The sequence below is a fragment of the Lissotriton vulgaris genome, unplaced genomic scaffold, assembly GCF_964263255.1.
Source record: "Lissotriton vulgaris unplaced genomic scaffold, aLisVul1.2 SCAFFOLD_227, whole genome shotgun sequence".
NCBI lineage: Eukaryota > Metazoa > Chordata > Amphibia > Caudata > Salamandridae > Lissotriton > Lissotriton vulgaris.
The window spans coordinates 1,487,674-1,510,292 of record NW_028242055.1 but is presented as its reverse complement, the minus strand read 5'-3'; the positions used below and the strand labels follow the sequence as shown (position 1 = coordinate 1,510,292).

The 22,619-nt window shown below is 51.8% G+C and overlaps 1 protein-coding gene across 1 annotated transcript in view; it reads right to left on the bottom strand.

The window, feature by feature from the left end:
- The window catches only part of LOC147669081 (uncharacterized), a 198,223-nt gene extending 176,094 nt beyond the window's left edge, over positions 1-22,129 (bottom strand). The window contains exon 1 of the mRNA XM_086948245.1: positions 21,758-22,129. The gene's annotated coding sequence lies outside the window, so the exon portion shown is untranslated. The remainder of the gene's footprint in view (positions 1-21,757) is intronic.
- Between the last annotated feature and the right edge of the window lie 490 nt (positions 22,130-22,619).

Genomic DNA, 22,619 nt, shown 5'->3' with positions numbered 1-22,619 from the left:
ACACTCACAGAGGACCCTGAACACGCATAGAAGTTTCTGAAAACCAACAGAAGAGCCAAACATTCACAGAAGATACTGAACAATCGCCGGTGATCCCAAACACTCACTGAAGAATCCGAGCACTCACAGAAGACCCGAACATTCACAGAAGACACTGAACACTCGCAGAAGATCCCAACCACTCACAGAAGACCCCAAACACTCATGGAAAACCCTGCATATTCACAGATGAACCCTAACATTCACATAGGACCCTGACACTAACAGAAGACTCAAGCAGTCACGGAAGGCTGGAACACTCACAGAAGATCCAAACAGTCACAGAACAGAGCACCTGAACATTTATAGAAGACACTGAACACTCGCGGAAGATCCCAACCACTCACAGAATGCCTCAAACACTCATGTAAAACCCTGCACATTCACAGAAGAACACAAACATTCTCATAGGACCCTGACACTAACAGAAGACCCGAGCAGTCACAGAAGACCCAAAACACTCACAGATGACCCTGAACACTCACAGCTGACCGAAACACTCACAGAAGACACTGAAACTTGCAGAAGACCACAAACTCTAACATAAGACTCTGACCACTCACAGAAGGCTATGAATACTCACAAAAGACACTGAACACCCACAGAACTCCCCAAAACTCACAGAAGATACTGAACACTCACAGAAGAACCCAAATAGCCCCAGAAGACAGAACACTCACAGATGACCCAAACACTTACACAAGACGCCAACACTCTAAAAAAGACTCTGAACACTGATATATGGCCCAAACACTCACAGAAGACAGACACTCACTACTCACAGAAGAACCCAAACACTCACTGAGGACCCCGAACACTAAGAGAAGACCCAGTACACTCATAGAAGACCCTGAACACTCACAGGAGACCCAAACACTCACAGAAGACCCTCGCTACTCACAGAAAATGTAAACACTCACAGGAGATGGGCACTACGCACAGAAGGCCCCAAACACTCACAGAAGGCACTGAACACTCACAGGAGACCTTGAACATTCCTAGGAGACCCAAACACTCACAGAAGACCCTTAACACTCACAGAAGACCCTTAACACTCACAGAGGACCTTGAACAGTCACAGGAGACCCTGAACATTCCCAGGAGTCCCAAACACTCACAGGAGACCCACTGTTCGAATTGGGGGTCTCTGGTTGGCGCAGGTATACATTTGAGTCAAACAGGGACCCTCTCCTCTAGTCAGGGCAAAGGACTACTCCTAGAAATAACCCCTGCTCACCCTCTAGGCGGCGTGGGGCGAGCAGACAAGGCTTATCCCCAGAGCATATATGGTTAAGCATTTGCAATAATACATACAGTAACTTATCAACCCACCACACAGAGACACAAGACTGTTCTGATGCAAACATATATCCTTTATATTAGAACTCTCAAGCAGGCTTTAGATTACAGGCTTAGTACTTTAAAATGGTTCAGTAACTTCAATAAACGGTTCCAAGATACCCAAAGCAAGATGTAGGACTTGGTCGCAATGCTTATTCGGACTGTGCGCTTCGCAGCGCTCCTGTACGCTCCGTTCGATTTAATAAGCAATGCCCAGTTAGATCTCACGCGCCTCGCGTTACAACGCGTACGGCGCGGCTGGCGTACACAAGGGGTACGAGTCGGAGCACTCCTGTGCGACTCCCACTCCGATAACAACACGCGGCTTTCAGAGTACCACGTGCCCCGCGGACACTGCCGTCCAGAGCGCGGCGTCCGCTACAGACGTACCAGGGGCGTCATTAGCAAAGAGGCTGGAGCGAGACTCGCACAGTTCGAAGCGGGTTCATCCCAGTACCTTTCTTTGTTGGCCTTGACGATTCAGTGCGAACGATGCAGGGCCCAAGCGTCCTACGCCACGGTGTCTGCCTGATGCGATGCGAGCTACGGCTCGGGGGCTTGATAGTCGCGCAGGTCTCAGGGCAGCGAGGCATTGTAGAGGCAGGCTTTAGATGCAGGGTCCGCTCCGATCCTGAAGGGGGGAAGCGGCGGACGGTGAAGCAAGGTGCGGTGCAGTCCCCAGGTACGGCGCGGCTGGTCACTCACAGCGGCGGGGCGCTTTGAACAGGACGCTACACGGGGGGAAAGCGAACACGGGTAGGAGTCCAGTCTTTACAATGCGAGCTACGGCTCGGGGGCCAGAGGGTCGCGGTGCTCGGACCAGACGGGTCCTCTGCTTTGCATTGTGAGCTACAGCTTGGAGGGGCACAGTCACGGCGCTCGGGTCAGGCGGGGCTGACCTTTACTTTGCGAGCTGTGGCTCGGCGGGCAGAAGTCATGGTACTGGACAGGACAGGGGGGCTGCACGGCTCTTCAGAGTGTGCGATGACGGGGCACAGCACACTCAACTTTCCGTGGGCAGCGCTGCAGGGACAGGCAACACCAGCAGCAGCTTCTCCTTCAGGGGGGTAGCGCCCAATGTTCCTGGGGCGCAGTTCAGGGGGCAGGCTCACACGCAAGCCCTTGGAGATTGTTCACAAGAATGCACAAGTTGAATAAAGTCTTTCTCAGTCTTTTTCCTCTCTCCTTCTTGCAGCAAAGGCACCCACCACAGGCCAGTCTCTCTGGCTAGAGACAGTAGTCCTCCATGCAGTTTTCCCAGGTCCTTCTCTTCGGGCAGAGTGTCTTCTTGCTGTAAACAGGATCTAATTTCTTGGGAGCAGGGCTCCTACTTTTATACACCATTTCTTTTGTCTTTGCAGGCCAGGGGGGCCTGTGCCTAGTTCAACTCGGTTTTGGAGCACTTTGTTGTGGTAACTCTAGCTTCTTCTTTAAGTGAGCAAGGCAGAGACATCAGACACTCCGCAGGAGGTGGAGCCAGCATTGTGGTTGCAGAGCACAGCCCTATTCAGAGTCATGGGGCACTCCTCCCACCCATCCTGGTGTAATCGCTCTATTCACCGCCTGGCAGCCTAGACTGTCTCCTGGAATCCCCCAGCCCTGTCACTCACAGAAACCAGACAGCAGATACACGTCCTAGCAGAGGTGGGCTGAAATGGTTAGGCAAGCAAATGCTAACTTTCTAAAACTACCATTTGCAAACACAGGATATTAAAATAAACTTTACTAAAAGATGTATTTTATTATTCTCAGTTCAGGCATACTAAACTTGACTTTCTACCATGTTCCCTGAGCCTGCTGGGATTTTAGAGTGTTATAATTCCAGCAGCCCATTCTGGCCTATGGAGAGTAGGTAGCCTTACAATAGTGAAAAACGAAAATGGCTGTAATTCACTATTAGGACATGCCACACACATCAGGGCTTGTCCCACCTTATGCTTACAATGCACCCTGCCCTTGGGCCTACCATAGGTATGACTAATATGAAGTTAAGGGAAGGTTTTAGGGACTGGCAAGTAGGTGCACTTGCGCAGCCAGCATAGCAGTACCAGACTGCAGTCAGGTTCTGCAATGGCAGACCTTAGGCACATTTTACTAGGCCGCTTCTGTGGGTGGCACAACCAGTGCTGCAGGCCCACTGGCAGCATTTGTATTTACAAGCCCTGGCAAACCTGGTGCACATTACTGGGGTCTGACAGTAAACCAAATAAGCCAAACATGGAATCCAATCACATATAACAATTTACAGTAGGGAGAGCATATGCACTTTAGCACTGGTCAGCAGTGGTAAAGTGCCCAGAGTCATTAAACCAACAAAAACAGGTCAGAGAGAAGATTAGAGGAAGGCAAAAAGTTCAGGGATTACCCGGCAGAGAGGCCAAGTCCAACACCCACACACTCACAGAAGACCCTGAACACTCACAGAAAACCTAAACACTCAACGAAAACCTAAACACTCACAGAAAGCCTAAACACTCATAGAAGACCCTCACTACTCACAGAAGATCTGACCATTCGCAGGAGACAGAAGACATTAAACACTCACAGAAAACCTAAACACTCACAGAAGACCCTGAACACTTACAGGAGACCTGACCACTCACAGGAGACCTGACCACTCACAGAAGACCCCAACCACTCTCAGAACATCTGAACACTAAAAGATGACCCAAACACTGACACAAGACCCCAACTCTCTCCAAAATGTCCCTGAATACTGACAGGTGACCCTAATAATCATAGCAGACCCCAAACACTCACAGAAGACACTGAACACACAGAGGACCCCACATACACACTGAAGGCCTGCACATTCACAAGAAAAGCCTGGACACTCACAGAAGACACTAAACACTCACTGAAAACCCTGAACACTCACAGAAGACCCTGAACACTCACAGAAGACTCTGAACACTCACAGAAGACCCTGAACACTCACAGAAGAACTCCAAACACTCACAAGAGACCCCGAACACTCACTGAAAGCCCAAACACTCACAGAAGGCCCTGAACACTCACAGAGGACCCTGAACACTCACAGAAAGCCCAAACACTCAATGAAGGCCCTGAACACTCACAGAGGACCCTGAACACTCATAGAACACCCTGAAAACACAATAAATGCCATGAACACTCACAGAAGACCTCAAACACTCATAGGAGACCCAAACACTCTCCGAAGATCACAGAGACCCTGACCACACATGGAAAACCCTGAAAGTCGACAGAAGAACACAAACATTCACATACATGAGCAATCACAGAAGGCTCAAACACTCAGAGAAGGCCCAAACACTCACAGCGCACCTGAACACTCAGAAGACCCCAAACACTCATAGAAGACCATGGATACTATCAGAAGACCCAAACACTCACAGAAGACACTGTGGTCATAGAATACCCTGAACACCCAGAGAAGACAATGAACACTCAAAGAGGACCCCGAACACGAACAGAATTCCCTGAATACCAACAGAAGACCCAAACATTCACAGAAGATACTAAACAATCGCAGGAGACCCCAAATACTCACAGAAAAATCTGACCACTCACAGAAGACCCAAACATTCACAGAAGACACTGAACACTTGCAGAAGATTCCAACCACTCACAGAAGACCCCAAGCACTCATGGAAAACTCTGCACATTCACAGAAGAACACAAACATTCACAGTAACAGAAGACCCGAGCAGTCACAGAAGGCCCGAACACTCACAGCGGCCCAAACACTCACAGAACAGAACACCTGAACATTCATAGAAGACACTGATCACACACAGAAGACCCGAAACACTCACAGAAGACCCTGAACACTCACAGAAGACCCAAACACTCACAGAAGACTATGAACACTCATATAAAAGACCTCAAACACTCACAGACATCTACCACTCCTCTTCCGAAGGTCTGATTAAGATGGACCTTATTTTTCACACGGAGAGACCAGAAGACTGGATCTACATGCACAGAAGGCATCTCCACATACCCAAAACCACATCCACACCACACAGCTGCAAATTAACATCCCTGCTCCCTAATCGCTCGTCTAGAAGTGGGACCACATCCGTGACCATCTACACTAACGGCACGGTCCTCATGCAGGCAAACAATGAGAACCTTAAAACGTTTGACTCCCTCTTCCCCTCCCTTTGAGCCACTCTCCCCCTCCTGCCTCACCCCGCCTCAATCCAACTCCAGCCTACTACTACACCCAACCTTAAAGCTTTAGACCCCCTCTTCCCCCATTTCGATCCGCTCTCTCCTACCTGCCTAGCACCGCCCGGCCCTACTACCGCCTACAGCTTCTCTGCTACAAAATGAAACTCAATCCACACCACCACATGCCCCCACCGCACAGATCCCCCGAGTCCTCACCCAACACAGTGTCCCGACCAAGCTTGCGCCACAGCTCCCTAAGGATAACACAACCTTATCCTCCTACTCGACCCACTCATCGCAACCTCAAGAAATTGCCCCACCGACAGTTACCCCTAACCTTACCAGTTCCCACACAGATCTCAGAAACTCAAAATCTTGTCAGGACCCAATCCTCCTCCCTCCTAAGATTTCATAAAGAGACAACCTGCAAGAGACAACACTGCCTCAACCCAACCTATACCTCACAAGGTGAATCCCCCCAAGATGCCCTCAACCCCTCCCATGACTCAATGGCGCAGCGACTCGTGTCACTTGAAAACCAGACCGACTCGATCTCCCGGGGGCCTAACCGAAATCCTCTCTAACCTAGGTAAGCTCGCAGATGCAACCAATCACTCCCTGGGTTCCCCCCACTGCCAACACCAATGGCCATAAGAGCCCCTCCCCGCCCTCAGAATCCCCTGTAACTCAACCTCAGAGACCCCCAAGAAGGGTCTCGGAACCCTGGCCACAAATAGCCTCCAGAACCACAGTCCCTCCCTTTTGGGCTCAAAGTCGCTCTAATACCGATACTAAACCCTTGACCTCTAGACCCATCATAACAGAAGCAGCCATGTCCGACACAGAAGCAGCCGCTCTAGCCTCTTCCTATGATACACCAAACTCCGACTCCCCCAAATCCAAAATCCAAGTGATCACTGGTCTCCGAAAAAACCTTCCCTATACAAAACCCCAGAGACCGCCTGTCCTGACCACCATACCTAGGTCGCCCAAAGAAAAGACCGCCAGCAAAAAAAAGCCTTTCACCAACTTCTTACTCATCAACTGCAGGTCGGCCTCTTTGCATGCAACGGAACTAGCAGAGGCCATCCTCTCGCATGACATTGACATTGCGTTCCTTACGGAGACCTGGCTCAATAAGCTATCCCCACCATGTTTTGACATGCTTCTTCCCCCGGGCTTCTCCCTCATCAACAAAGACAGAAAAGACCAGCCAGGGGGAGGGGTAGCGATCATTCATAAAGACAACATGTTCATCATGGAAATAAACTCATACGACTACAACACATTTGAATGTCTCTCAACCAACATCAAGACCAAAGATAATGACTCTTTACTTTGTCACCTTCTCTATCATCCCCCAAGAAAAAACGCAGCATTCGGAGAACAAATATCTGACCTGATAGCTAAAGGTGCCCTCGGCGATACCAACAATCTAATTCTTGGTGACCTGAACCTACGATGGAATGAGACCAACAACCTGCTAATCCAATCACTATCCAGTCTCCTCTATGACAACAATTTAATCCAGTACTGTACAGAGGAGACGCACTACAAAGGAGCTATCCTGGATGCCATCATCGCGCAAAGAAACACAATCACTATCAAGCACATACTCCCCGTTGACTGTTCAGATCACCACATGATCCTATTCCACATAAACCAACTTAGTCTCTCTCAACCTCCTCTGCAAGACCCCCCCAAATGGGTGGAAACCTCTCCCAGGTTCCCACAGGAGTCCTCGAATAAGAGATAAGCTCACTTCTCCCCGACAACATTGAGCACCTCTCCACTAATGACCTCACTGACTGTTACAATGCTAAGCTAGTATCCATGCTTGACAAAATAGCTCCCCGAAAACTCAAAAAGAGTAGAGCCATCCCATCCAGATCATGGTTCATCTCCGAACTGAACTCTGAAAGGAGAGAACTAAGAACCAAAGAAAGAAAGTGGAGAAATAATCCTACCTGTATTCTTCGCAATCAACTCAAATCAGCCCACAGGAAGTACAACAACCACATCAAAAACAAGAAATGCAACTTTTTCCGCTTGGCAATGGACAGTGCCAAAAACAGACCCAAGGATCTCTATAGCATCATCGGACAACAAACCTCCAAGCCCGTGCCCTCCTCTGTGCAGGCGTCCAAAGAACTATGCGACAAGTTCGCCAATTTTTTCAAGGATAAGATCACAAAAATTGAACTCTCACTGGATGGCTTCAACATGAACCACTCAAAGAGCAGCGTGGCTGGGTCACTGGATCTTTCTCCCGGTCCCTCTCCCAATGCCTGCCTTAGTTTCCATCCTATTGAAGAAACTGTGATAATCACGCTGATCTCCACCTCCAAACCCTCAGCCCAAGTCCTAGACCCCATTCCTCCCCTACTGACCAAAAAAATGAAGCACACTTTAGCTCCGCTTTGGAGCACGATTATAAATAGCTCCCTGAAAAAAAGAGTGGTTCCTGACTGCCTCAAAATGGGCCAAGTCACCCGCCTGTTGAAAAAACCCGACCTAGATGCGACAGATCTAAACAATTTTAGACCTCAAAAACACTTGAAAGATGCATACTTCATCAACTAACCCAGCACCTGGACAACATCAACCTCCTGGACCCGCACCAGTCTGGCTTTAGAAAAGGCTGCAGCACAGAAACCACGATTCTCAACATCATCGACAATATCCATGGATCACTAGACTCTGACCAATGCTGCCTCCTCATCCTCCTTGATCTCTCTGCAGCATTTGATACTGTTGATCACAAACTCCTCATAAGGACTCTCCGAGAAAGAGCTGGTCTTTGTGAGGTAGTCCTCAAATGGTTCTCCTCCTTTCTTCACAATCGCACACAAAAAATTCAAATAAAAAACTTCCCTTCCGACCTCCAGCAAGTCAACATGGACGTCCCTCAAGGCTCGGTGTTATCACCGCCACTCTTTAGCATCTACATGGAACCTCTTTCTAAACTACTCAGAAAAGCCAACATTCACTTCCATCTCTACGCTGACGATACCCAGATCTATCTGGAAACGACCTCTCTCAAAGAAATACAAAGACTTAATGATGTCTTGAAAGATGTCCAACGTTGGCTCACAAGCAACCACCTGAAACTCAACCCTGACAAGACTGAGACACTCCTCATCTCAAATAAGGAAGATAACCTACAAATTGCCGAGTGGTTAAAGGCCATCGAAGCACTCAACAGGAATCTCACTCAAGCAGACTCTGTCAAATCTCTCGGCATCACTCTTGACCCAAAACTGAATATGACGAGACATATTAAGAATTCAGCCAAACGTGCATTCCTTAACCTCAGACTACTGAACAAAATAAAACCCTACGTTCAGCCCAATGATCTCAAACAGGCCACCAAAGCTCTGGTACTGTCAAGACTGGACTATGGGGACGCAGTCCTCTCAGGAATTCCAAAGTCACATCTGGCTCCCATCAAAACAACGCTACATGCGGCTGCTAGAATGATCACCAACATCAAGAAATACGATCATAACTCTCCCGCACTCAAGGAACTCAAGTGGCTTCCAATGGAAATGCGGATCGGCTTCATAACAGCCTGCCTCACCCACAAAGCCCTTCAGACCGGCAAACCTGAGTACCTGGCAAAAAATTCATAAAAGCCGGCCAATCCAGGAACTTGAGAAGCTCAAACTCCCTCTACTCATCCCACCTAAAACTAGAAGAAAAAAGACTGCAGATCGATCTTTCACCGGGAGCGCTCCCGAAATTTGGAATTCCATTCCCCCTCACATCAGAACCCTTCCCTCTTTTGTAGAATTCAAAGGACAACTCAAAACCCTGCTCCTGAACCACAGAGGAAAAAAGGACAAACTCAAGACATACAGTACACTCGACATAAAACACACACTCTAAGATCAAGTTCGTTGTCCATTTCATTGCTTAAGGGTGATAATAAAGCTCCGGGGTAGATATAGTGAGAGGTAATGGGAGGAAAAGGAAATTGAAAGAGCATACTGTTATAAATCAATTCTAATGCCTCACGAGCCTCTGGAACGCTGGGGTCACCGTGCAGATTCGCTACCTGCAAATGATGTAGAGTTATTGCATTCCGTAGTACTCACATTCTCGTTGTGGTGTTCATCTCTCCTCCAAAGTGACATACTCACGAAAGTCTAGAGGAAACTCCTTTCTGACTGCCCCATACGCGGCTCCGCTGAGAGTGCGTTGTCTGTCGTGGGGTCGTTGGTTATATACTGCCGTTAATTGCCAATTTGAGCCCTTAATTGGTCGGATTTGCCCAAACATGGGTATCCCGGTGCTCCATTGTCAGCTAGCGGTCCATCACGCATAACCGTGTTGAAGACTAACATTAGCGCATGCGCGCTGTCTGTGTTACGGTGGTGTGACCTACTGCTCCTGTCTTGAAGTGTGTGCTTTATGTTGACCTGATCATAGAGTGTGTGCTTTATGTTGAGTGTACCTTATGTCTTGTATTTGTCCTTTTTTCACGCCAGGCACAAATTCACAAATAGCATGACATTGTTGTCTAGTGATTGGAGCCCGCACAATGATATTACTTCTCCACAGGTCACTGCGCCTAGTGTTTTATTTTCAAAGGAACGGACCACCAGAAAATATTTTTTGTCCTTTTCCTTTTCAGGTCGACTGTATTACGACTACTGGAATAATTTGTAGGTACATATTAGAACCTGCATTATATCTCACTTCTGTAAATTCAAGTAATTTTGAACCATAGAAACGTGAGTACGGTGGGGATTTGTGTACCCTGTCCTGAAGAAGGAGCTCAGTCTCCGAAACATATTGACACACACACATGGGAGGTAATGCACATTGCCCTGCATAATACACCTCCTTTTGCTGCACGTTTTTATTAGCGCCAGCCCGGGGGCCCATTAAAATAGTTTCTGACCCCACGAGCCAGGCCCTTTTTAAACATCAATCGCCGTAGAACCCCACCACTCACGCATAATTAACCCTCACACACACCACACATAGTCACCAGTTGAAAGTGCTCCCGCGTAGTTGTAGGTCGAAGCGCGCCGCATCCCGTAGAGGGGTGCGAAGACCCCAATGATGAAGAATGACACCAAGGGTCCTTTTGGTGTGTGAGGGGTATTTTACAAACATAGGGTGCTCCCAACCATAGTAGGGAAACCCTTCCATTGTAACGGTGGATTATTTTTGTTTATATACGATTGACTAGGGAGAACGAATCCATCTTTATACTCTCTCTCCCCCCGTTGTTATTTTTGGTATAAAAGTAGGAGCCCTTCTCTTAAGAAATCAGATCCTGTTGATGCCAAGAAGAAACTCTGCCTGAAGAGAAGGACCTGGGAAAGCTGCATGGAGGACTACTGTCTCTAGCCTGAGAAACTGGCCTGTAGGTGGGTGCCTTGCTGCAAGACGGAGAGAGGAGAAAAGACTGAAGGACTTTTTGAATTCAACTTGTGCATCTTTGTGAACAATCTCCAAGGGCTTGCTTGTGAACTTTCCCCCTGAACTATGCCCCAGAAACAGTGGGCGCTACCCCCCTGAAGAAGGAGAGGCTGCTGCTGGTGTTTGCCTACCCCTGCAGCGCTACCCACGGAAAACTGAGCGTGCTGTGCCCCGCCATCGCACACTCTAAAGAGCCTGAGTAACCCCCTGTCCTGCCAAGCAAAGTGACTCCTGGCCGCCAAACCGCAGCTCGGAAAGTAAAGGTCAGCCCCGCCTGACCCAAGCACCGTGACTGCTGTGCCACCGAGCCGGAGCTCGCAACGCAAAGCCTGACTGCGCCTGGGCTCGCCCCTCTGTGAAGACGCCCTGCTGAAAGCGCCTCGCCGCTGGAATCACCTCAAGCCGCCGTCCCCTCTTTAGGACCGGAACGGACATCGAGATCAAGAGCCCCCAACGCATCGCTGCCCTCCGAGAGCTGAGACTACTGAGCCACCGAGCCATAGCTCACCACGAAGGAGGAAGGCACCGCAACGTGAGATGTCGGATCTACGCCTACATTGTCCGCCCCGGACCCCCAAGAAAAGGTACTGTGCCCATGGTACCCTTGAACTGTGCGCTGTGCGAGTCTCACTCCCAACAAATGCCTCGCACCACCCGTATGTACTGAGGCCCCTGGTGCGCCTCGAACTGTGCGAGTCTCACTCCCAACAAGCGCCTCGCACCACCCGTATGTACTGAGGCCCCTGGTGCGCCTCGAACTGTGCGAGTCTCACTCCCAACAAGCGCCTCGCACCACCCGTATGTACTGAGGCCCCTGGTGCGCCTCGAACTGTGCGAGTCTCACTCCCAACAAGCGCCTCGCACCACCCGTATGTGCTGAGGCCCCTGGTACGCCTCGAACTGTGCGCTGGGTCCCGCGTCTAATTCGCTTGTGTCTGAATAGCGAGGTACGAGTCGCACCAGTGTAATACGACTCGTACCCCTTGCTTGCATCGGCCGCGTCGTATGCGTCTAACACGAGGTACGCGGGAGTTAGTGGGGCCTTTCATTAGTTTACCGTACGAAGTGCGCAGGAGCGCTAGGGAGTGCCCAGACCTTAAACGAACAGTGCAACAACCATAGAGACAGTGCCTGAAATACAGTGGAGCCGGTTTTAGAAGAATTTAACCCTTCCTCAGACTGAACATTGCAACTAAGGCCTACATCTTGCTGTGAACATTGTGGCATCATCTTTTAAAGTTACTGGAGCCATTTTTGACACACTGAGCCTGTATTCTGAAATCTGCTGAGAGTCCTTATATGAAAGAGTATATTTTTACTAAACTACAGTCTTGTGTCTCTGTGTGGTGGGTTAATGAGTCAGTGTGTGTATTATGACAAATGCTTAACCGTATGTACTCTGGGGATTAGCCTTGACTGCTCGCGCCACGCCGCTTAGAGGGTGAGCAGGGGTTATTTCTGGAAGTCCTTTGCCCTGACTAGAGGAGAGGGTCCCTGTTTGACACAAGTGTATACCTGGCCAACCGGAGACCCCCAATTCTAACAATACCCGACTGCAATCTACTCACCCACACTACAATATGCTCTCTGACCCTACCATATATACAACCCCTACAAGATACTCACCCAAACTACAATAGCCCCCACTACAATATACTCACCATTCCTACCATATACACAAGCCACGCAATTCAACCATCCGACTATAATATGCTCATCCACACTACAATCTACTTCCCCACTTCAGGATACTCCATGCACCCTTCCTCCTGCAGGGCAGCACCCTCTAGCATGTGGGGCAGTGTACTCCCTCCTGTGGGGCAGCCCCCTCCCTCCTGTGGGGCAGCCCCCTCCCTCCTGCGGGGCAGCCCCCTTCCTCCTGTGAGGCAGCCCCCTCCCTACTGTGGGGCAGCCCCCTCCCTCCTGTGGGGCAGCCCCCTCCCTCCTGCGGGGCAGCCCCCTCCCTCCTGCGGGGGAGCCCCCTCCCTCCTGTGAGGCAGCCCCCTCCCTACTGTGGGGCAGCCCCCTCCCTCCTGTGGGGCAGCCCCCTCCCTCCTGCGGGGCAGCCCCCTCCCTCCTGCGGGGCAGCCCCCTCCCTCCTGTGAGGCAGCCCCCTCCCTCCTGTGGGGCAGATCCCTCCCTCCTGTGGGGCAGCCCCCTCCCTCCTGCGGGGCAGCCCCCTCCCTCCTGTGAGGCAGCCCCCTCCCTACTGTGGGGCAGCCCCCTCCCTCCTGTGGGGCAGCCCCCTCCCTCCTGTGGGGCAGATCCCTCCCTCCCTCCAGTGGGGCAGCCCCCTCCCTCCTGTGGGGCAGCCCCCTCCCTCCTGTGGGGCAGCCCCCTCCCTCCAGTGGGGCAGCCCCCTCCCTCCTGTGGGGCAGATCCCTCCCTCCTGTGGGGCAGCCCCCTCCTTCCTGTGGGGCAGCCCCCTCTCTCCCACCGGGCAGCCCCCTCCCTCCAGTGGGGCAGCCCCCTCCCTCCTGCGGGGCAGCCCCCTCCCTCCTGCGGGGCAGCCCCCTCCCTCCTGCGGGGCAGCCCCCTCCTTCCTGTGGGGCAGCACCCTCTCTCCTGTGGGGCAGCCTCCTTCGGAGTCAAGTCTGCGGCCCCCATCCGGAGTCACTTTGACGGAGTGAAGTCTGCGGCCCTCATCCGGAGTCACTTTGACGGAGTGAAGTCTGCGGCCCTCATCCGGAGTCACCTTGACGGAGTGAAGTCTGCGGCCCTCATCCGGAGTCACCTTGACAGAGTGAAGTCTGCGGCCCTCATCCGGAGTCACCTTGACGGAGTGAAGTCTGCGGCCCTCATCCGGAGTCACCTTGACGGAGTGAAGTCTGCGGCCCTCATCCGGAGTCACCTTGACGGAGTGAAGTCTGCGGCCCTCATCCGGAGTCACCTTGACGGAGTCAAGTCTGCGGCCCCCATCCGGAGTCACTTTGACGGAGTGAAGTCTGCGGCCCTCATCCGGAGTCACCTTGACGGAGTGAAGTCTGCGGCCCTCATCCGGAGTCACCTTGACGGAGTGAAGTCTGCGGCCCTCATCCGGAGTCACCTTGACGGAGTCAAGTCTGCGGCCCTCATCCGGCGTCACCTTGAGGGAGTGAAGTCTGCGGCCCTCATCAGGAGTCCCCTTGACGGAGTCAAGTCTGCGGCCCTCATCCGGAGTCACCTTGACGGAGTCAAGTCTGCGGCCCTCATCCGGAGTCACCTTGACGGAGTCAAGTCTGCGGCCCTCATCCGGAGTCACCTTGACGGAGTCAAGTCTGCGGCCCTCATCCGGAGTCACCTCGACGGAGTGAAGTCTGCGACCCTCATCCGGAGTCACCTCGACGGAGTGAAGTCTGCGGCCCTCATCCGGAGTCACCTTGACGGAGTCAAGTCTGCGGCCCTCATCCGGCGTCACCTTGAGGGAGTGAAGTCTGCGACCCTCATCCGGAGTCACCTCGACGGAGTGAAGTCTGCGGCCCTCATCCGGAGTCACCTTGACGGAGTCAAGTCTGCGGCCCTCATCCGGAGTCACCTCGACGGAGTGAAGTCTGCGGCCCTCATCCGGAGTCACCTCGACGGAGTGAAGTCTGCGGCCCTCATCCGGAGTCACCTTGACGGAGTCAAGTCTGCGGCCCTCATCCGGCGTCACCTTGAGGGAGTGAAGTCTGCGGCCCTCATCCGGAGTCACCTTGACGGAGTCAAGTCTGCGGCCCTCATCCGGAGTCACCTCGACGGAGTGAAGTCTGCGACCCTCATCCGGAGTCACCTCGACGGAGTGAAGTCTGCGGCCCTCATCCGGAGTCACCTTGACGGAGTCAAGTCTGCGGCCCTCATCAGGCGTCACCTTGAGGGAGTGAAGTCTGCGACCCTCATCCGGCTGGGTTTAAGCGCCGCCTTTGACACGGTCTCACATGAAATACTTGTAGGCCGACTACAGGTGAAAGGGATTGAGGGTTCGGCTCTGGACTGGTTTCGCTCCTTCGTAGAGGGCAGAACCTTCCTCTTCCGGGTCATGGGCCCACCCTACCACCCCAAGTTTCAGCCGTCAGACTGGGGGTCCCACGGGGTTCTGCATTGAGCCCTGTGCTCTTTAATGTTTATGTTCAACCCTTGGCAGAGTTGGCAAACAGTAGAAGGTTGTGGTTGGTTTCCTATGCCGACGTCATCGCCTTTGCCAAGAACTGTAAGAACAATCTTGTCAAATTTAAGGAGGAGCTGCTGGCAGTCGCCCATTGGCTGACAACAAACTGCTGACAGCTGAATGCCAGCAAATCAGACATTCTTCTGTTCGGCAGGGACAGTGAGATGTGGTCAGAACAGTGGTGGTCACCGCTGCCAAGGAGGCGGTTAAGACCCCGGCTTTGGGTTTGACAGGGGTCTTTCTTTGGATGCTCAGTCCACAGGAGTCGCAGGGACCTGCTTTGGGTTTGACAGGGGTCTTTCTTTGGATGCTCAGTCCACAGGAGTCGCAGGGACCTGCTTTGGGTTTGACAGGGGTCTTTCTTTGGATGCTCAGTCCACAGGAGTCGCAGGGACCTGCTTTGGGTTTGACAGGGGTCTTTCTTTTGATGCTCAGTCCACAGGAGTCGCAGGGACCTGCTTTGGGTTTGACAGGGGTCTTTCTTTTGATGCTCAGTCCACAGGAGTCGCAGGGACCTGAGAGGACTAAACCCAATCTTCGTTTCTTCGAGTCTAAAGTCCAGAAGACTAGAATACAGGCCACAATCCGATCGATTGAATTATTGCAAATCCCTTTATCTGGCTGCCAATACATCCTGTGCTCAGGCCTCCAGAGAACACAAGACGCAGCAGCGCCCCCTCCTCCCCTCCCCCACCCTGGTGATGCCGCCGAAAGCAAGCTCTTTGTCTCGGTCACTGGCGGCCAAACGAAAAAGAATCCATGTTAAGCCCTTGTGCGCGGCCCGTTTAACTCAACAGACCCCGGTTTATCCGGTCTGCTACGCAGTTCTCCCAAGACGCTGCCCACGGTCACGGACCAAGCTTCGACCTGGAGCCCGGGAGGATGAGAGCCCGAGCCGGCGGCGGCGAGACTCCCTCCCCGCGGCTGTCAGAGCTCGCAGACACCAGCGCGTTTCAAGAAGCCATAAAGACCGGGCTCTTCCCGCGTCAATCTCTTCTCTTCATCTGGTTGCTGCACTGTTGGGTAATGCAGGGATTGCGCTGGGACGCCCTGTTGCTGGGGCAGCTGCGCGCGGGATGAATCTGTGTCAATCGTTCATTCATTCATTAACTCACATGTTTGACGCTGCGCTCGTGTGTGATCACAAACAGAAGGAGGCTCTGGGAAATAACATATCTGCCTAAGGTCCCAAAATGTGCTCGAGCCAGGAGGCAGGTGTGGATACAAGACTGTCACTGTGCAATCCAGCTGCGGCCTGGAGGCATCCGAGGTTGGTGCTTTGTCCCCAACTCTTGTTATGTTATAACAATTTATTATGCGCACAGCGACTCTAGCGAAGGAGCATCCCGGCGCAGAGACACGGAGCAACATAACACAACAAGGAGATAATGCCACAGAAGGAAGGCTAAAACAGGCTAAAACAGGAAGGCTAAAACAAAAAGGTCTTTATGGCTCTGCGGAAAGACAACAAGTCCTCAAGCAGCCGAATTTCGACTGGGAGGGTGTTCCAGGTTAACGCAGCTTTCACCCTGAAGGAGCGACCCCCCCATCCTGCTGAGCCTAAATCTGGGGACAACAGCAAGGGCCTGACCTTGAGATCGAAGGTTGCGGGTGGGGACATAGAAGGAGATGGAGTTGGCCAAAATCTCAGGGCCTATGCCTCTTAGGATTTTAAAGGTCAGACACAAGACCTTAAAAAGAATACGCTTCCTGACCGGGAGCCAGTGCAGGGAGCGAAGGACATGAGACACCGGGCAAAACCTAGGTAGGCCGACAATGGCTCTCGCCGCGGCGTTTTGCACCCGCTGCAGACGGGTTAACTCAGCCTGGTTAGCCCCAGCCAGCAGAGAGCTAGCATAGTCCAGACGGGAGATGATGGTTGCCTGGACCACAAGCTGTCTGGTAGGGGCATCGAAGAACTTAAGCACTGGCCTTAAACCTCTTAAGAGTCCAAAGCAACAGGCTGCAATTTTTTTGGTGTGCCCTATGAATGTGAGACCAGCGTCTAACCAGACCCCTAGGTTCTTCACCTCCGACACCGGGGTCGGAGTGGGGCCCAGCTCCGGAGGCCACCACTGATCGCCCCAGAGCTCCACTCCCTTCCCGACAACCATAACCTCCGTTTTTGTGGCATTAAGCTGGAGACAGTTACCTGTCAACCAGCTGGCCACCGCCTTCAGTCCAGACTGAAACCTGGGGGCATCCTGTTCCGCATCCCCGCTGAGAGTAACCGCCAGCTGTGTGTCATCGGCATATGAGACCAGAGTTAGGCCCCACTGCCTAGCGACATCAGCCAGCGGTCTCACATAAAGATTAAACAACGTGGGACTCAGCGAGGACCCCTGCGGAACCCCCATGGCCAGAGGCTGGAACCTGGACTTGAAGGGAGGGATGGCAACACAGAAGGAACGGTTGTCTAGGAAGGAGCGGAACCATTGCAGCGCCTGGCCACCGATACCGATCTCCTCGAGCCGCTGCAGGAGGATGCTGTGGAATACAGTGTCAAAGGCGGCGCTGAGGTCTAACAAAATCAGCGCCGCCGTCTGACCAGCATCCAGCCTCGCACGGAGATGTTCCACCATCACAAGAAGGGCGGTCTCCGTGCTGTGGCCAGCACGGAAGCCATTCTGTGTGGGATCGAGGGCGTTGGTCCGGGCGAGATGTTCAGACAGGGCCAGATTGACATGGGCCTCTGTCAGCTTAGCTGGCCAGGGTCGATTCAGAAAAGGGGGTGGTGATGAACAGAGTGTCTGAATTGAGCAGACCACTCTTACCCAGTCCAAAGATCAGGGCTTGATCCATCACCATTATTTATCTCACTGCCCCATCCCAGCTCAGAACCTGGCTATATGCAAATCAGTCTGTCCCTGGCCCAGTGCATCATGGGAACAGGGCAGACTAAACTACCAAGCCAATTCTTCACCAGAAAGGAAACAAGCTACCGGGGACCGGTTTCTGGCATTTCAGCCGTCTTCGGCCCAGCTTGCTTGAATCCTGATGGAGCAGTGAGAAAGGGACTCATGTCTGAGTATACCCTGCCACACCTATAGTGGCCAAAATCGATTCAGAAAAGGGGGTGGTGATGAACAGAGTGTCTGAATTGAGCAGACCACTCTTACCCAGTCCAAAGATCAGGGCTTGATCCATCACCATTATTTATCTCACTGCCCCATCCCAGCTCAGAACCTGGCTATATGCAAATCAGTCTGTCCCTGGCCCAGTGCATCATGGGAACAGGGCAGACTAAACTACCAAGCCAATTCTTCACCAGAAAGGAAACAAGCTACCGGGGACCGGTTTCTGGCATTTCAGCCATCTTCGGCCCAGCTTGCTTGAATCCTGATGGAGCAGTGAGAAAGGGACTCATGTCTGAGTATACCCTGCCACACCTATAGTGGCCAAAATCGATTCAGAAAAGGGGGTGGTGATGAACAGAGTGTCTGAATTGAGCAGACCACTCTTACCCAGTCCAAATATCAGGGCTTGATCCATCACCATTATTTATCTCACTGCCCCATCCCAGCTCAGAACCTGGCTATATGCAAATCAGTCTGTCCCTGGCCCAGTGCATCATGGGAACAGGGCAGACTAAACTACCAAGCCAATTCTTCACCAGAAAGGAAACAAGCTACCGGGGACCGGTTTCTGGCATTTCAGCCGTCTTCGGCCCAGCTTGCTTGAATCCTGATGGAGCAGTGAGAAAGGGACTCATGTCTGAGTATACCCTGCCACACCTATAGTGGCCAAAATCGATTCAGAAAAGGGGGTGGTGATGAACAGAGTGTCTGAATTGAGCAGACCACTCTTACCCAGTCCAAAGATCAGGGCTTGATCCATCACCATTATTTATCTCACTGCCCCATCCCAGCTCAGAACCTGGCTATATGCAAATCAGTCTGTCCCTGGCCCAGTGCATCATGGGAACAGGGCAGACTAAACTACCAAGCCAATTCTTCACCAGAAAGGAAACAAGCTACCGGGGACCGGTTTCTGGCATTTCAGCCGTCTTCGGCCCAGCTTGCTTGAATCCTGATGGAGCAGTGAGAAAGGGACTCATGTCTGAGTATACCCTGCCACACCTATAGTGGCCAAAATCGATTCAGAAAAGGGGGTGGTGATGAACAGAGTGTCTGAATTGAGCAGACCACTCTTACCCAGTCCAAAGATCAGGGCTTGATCCATCACCATTATTTATCTCACTGCCCCATCCCAGCTCAGAACCTGGCTATATGCAAATCAGTCTGTCCCTGGCCCAGTGCATCATGGGAACAGGGCAGACTAAACTCCCTAGCCAATTCTTCACCAGAAAGGAAACAAGCTACCGGGGACCGGTTTCTGGCATTTCAGCCGTCTTCGGCCCAGCTTGCTTGAATCCTGATGGAGCAGTGAGAAAGGGACTCATGTCTGAGTATACCCTGCCACACCTATAGTGGCCAAAATCGATTCAGAAAAGGGGGTGGTGATGAACAGAGTGTCTGAATTGAGCAGACCACTCTTACCCAGTCCAAAGATCAGGGCTTGATCCATCACCATTATTTATCTCACTGCCCCATCCCAGCTCAGAACCTGGCTATATGCAAATCAGTCTGTTCCTGGCCCAGTGCATCATGGGAACAGGGCAGACTAAACTACCAAGCCAATTCTTCACCAGAAAGGAAACAAGCTACCGGGGACCGGTTTCTGGCATTTCAGCCGTCTTCGGCCCAGCTTGCTTGAATCCTGATGGAGCAGTGAGAAAGGGACTCATGTCTGAGTATACCCTGCCACACCTATAGTGGCCAAAATCGATTCAGAAAAGGGGGTGGTGATGAACAGAGTGTCTGAATTGAGCAGACCACTCTTACCCAGTCCAAAGATCAGGGCTTGATCCATCACCATTATTTATCTCACTGCCCCATCCCAGCTCAGAACCTGGCTATATGCAAATCAGTCTGTCCCTGGCCCAGTGCATCATGGGAACAGGGCAGACTAAACTACCAAGCCAATTCTTCACCAGAAAGGAAACAAGCTACCGGGGACCGGTTTCTGGCATTTCAGCCGTCTTCGGCCCAGCTTGCTTGAATCCTGATGGAGCAGTGAGAAAGGGACTCATGTCTGAGTATACCCTGCCACACCTATAGTGGCCAAAATCGATTCAGAAAAGGGGGTGGTGATGAACAGAGTGTCTGAATTGAGCAGACCACTCTTACCCAGTCCAAAGATCAGGGCTTGATCCATCACCATTATTTATCTCACTGCCCCATCCCAGCTCAGAACCTGGCTATAAGCAAATCAGTCTGTCCCTGGCCCAGTGCATCATGGGAACAGGGCAGACTAAACTACCAAGCCAATTCTTCACCAGAAAGGAAACAAGCTACCGGGGACCGGTTTCTTGCATTTCAGCCGTCTTCGGCCCAGCTTGCTTGAATCCTGATGGAGCAGTGAGAAAGGGACTCATGTCTGAGTATACCCTGCCACACCTATAGTGGCCAAAATCGATTCAGAAAAGGGGGTGGTGATGAACAGAGTGTCTGAATTGAGCAGACCACTCTTACCCAGTCCAAAGATCAGGGCTTGATCCATCACCATTATTTATCTCACTGCCCCATCCCAGCTCAGAACCTGGCTATATGCAAATCAGTCTGTCCCTGGCCCAGTGCATCATGGGAACAGGGCAGACTAAACTACCAAGCCAATTCTTCACCAGAAAGGAAACAAGCTACCGGGGTAGCAGCGAGATGGGACAATAGCTTTCCGGCTTAGACGGGTCGAGAGAGGGTTTTTTAATGATCGGTGACACCACCGCCTGCTTCCAACTAGTGGGGACTACCCCCGACTCCAGGGAGAGATTGACAAGGGAACGTATAGCAGAGCGTCCCAAAAAGGTCTGGTCTCGAAAGAGGACAGGCCTCACTGGATCAGATGGAGACCCAGACTTAACTTGCATAGCAAGTTTGTCAAACCCTTCCTGGGTGAGAGGGGGAAATGAGAGCAAATAGCGCCTGGACACCGGGCAGAACCAACAGTTTATGTGTTCGCAGTTTTACCTGAACCTGATCAAAGCCACAGGAGCCTCAGAACAGACACACAAGAAGATACAAAAACATTTAGGGTCAGAGAAATCTTTCAAGCTTCACAGGATGCAAAGATCCCACCCTTGTCCCCCTGGTACAAGGTCGGCAGCTGGAGTCACGAGGCCGTGTCACCTCGGTGAAAGGTCAAAGGTTCAAGAGGACATCAGGCTGAGGCAGAGACAGACCTCTAACTAGGGTGACCAGAAGTTTAAAGCCAAAAACCGGGACATTTCACAAAAACAGAAGAAGGACTACAATTTTACTTCAAGTGATGAGAGCGCTCATCAGCAGAGAATTACAGAACAGGCAGTAAGAACATACATAAAATGCAACTTTTAAGCCCAGTACCGTGCCTGTTTATTAAATTGTTTTCTTGAAATAATTGCTAACTCTCCCTGCTTTGTAAAACATAAAAAACACCTCCCACCGTTTTCAGTCGACCCTCTCTAAAAACAGGGACATGAGCTAAATTTCTTGAAATTTGCTGGGACAGCTGGTTAAAATCGGGGACCGTCCTGGCAAAACGGGGACGCCTGGTCACCCTACCTCTAACTCGAGCCTGGCTCCAGCCTTCAGCAGCTCTCCCACTCCCACAACATACACAGGTTACCTGCAGCAGAGCTCGGCTCTCGCCTCTGCACCCCGGGGACGTGTCGAGGGTCACACGGCGCTCTCACGGGCACGGCCGACCGTGGAGGCGCAGCCAGAGATGGGCCGTCTGTGCAACGTAGCTGGAGATCTTCCTGTGTGTGGGTGTGTAGGTGTGTGTGAGTAAAGGTGTGGTGTGGTGTGGTTGTGTGTGTGTAGGTGTGTGTGTGTAGGTGTGTGTGTGTGTGTGTGTGGGTGTGGGTGTAAAGGTGTGGTGTGGTGTGTGCGTGTGTAGGTGTGTGTGTGTGTCTCCGTGCATGCACAGAGCTGCACCAGTGTGTAGAGTGCAGCCAGAGATGCTTCCGCGCGCAGAGCACAGAGACAGCTCATGTGTGGCTGCTGCTGCTGGGTGGGTTTCTTTTTAGTGAGACAGGAGGGGACACACAGGAAGCCCCCCCCCCACTCCCCCCCCCAGCATGCCTGAGCTCTGCGCCCCACACATGGCGTGCGAAGATGATGAGACAGCCCCACACTATCTGAAGTCACATCTCGCCTGCTTGCAGCTACAAAGCTATCTGTGGTCATCAACGCACACAACACACTCAATAATGTGTGCGCCATTCGTACTCAAAACACGAATTTGCCAACTGCAGGAAATCCAAAACATAGCATCCAGGAAGAAAGATGGAAGGTGGCAAGAGTTATGGCATGAGCTGTGTGCGGTGGAAGCTAGAAGTGGTGAACAGCATTGTTTTTACGCATTTCAGCTAGAAGAATATCTATCAGATTCAGATTCAGATTCAAAATACTTTATTCGGTTAAAAACAGAGAATAACCATAAAAGTAGCATGCAAAGGTACAATTTACAATGGGTCAGGTGATCA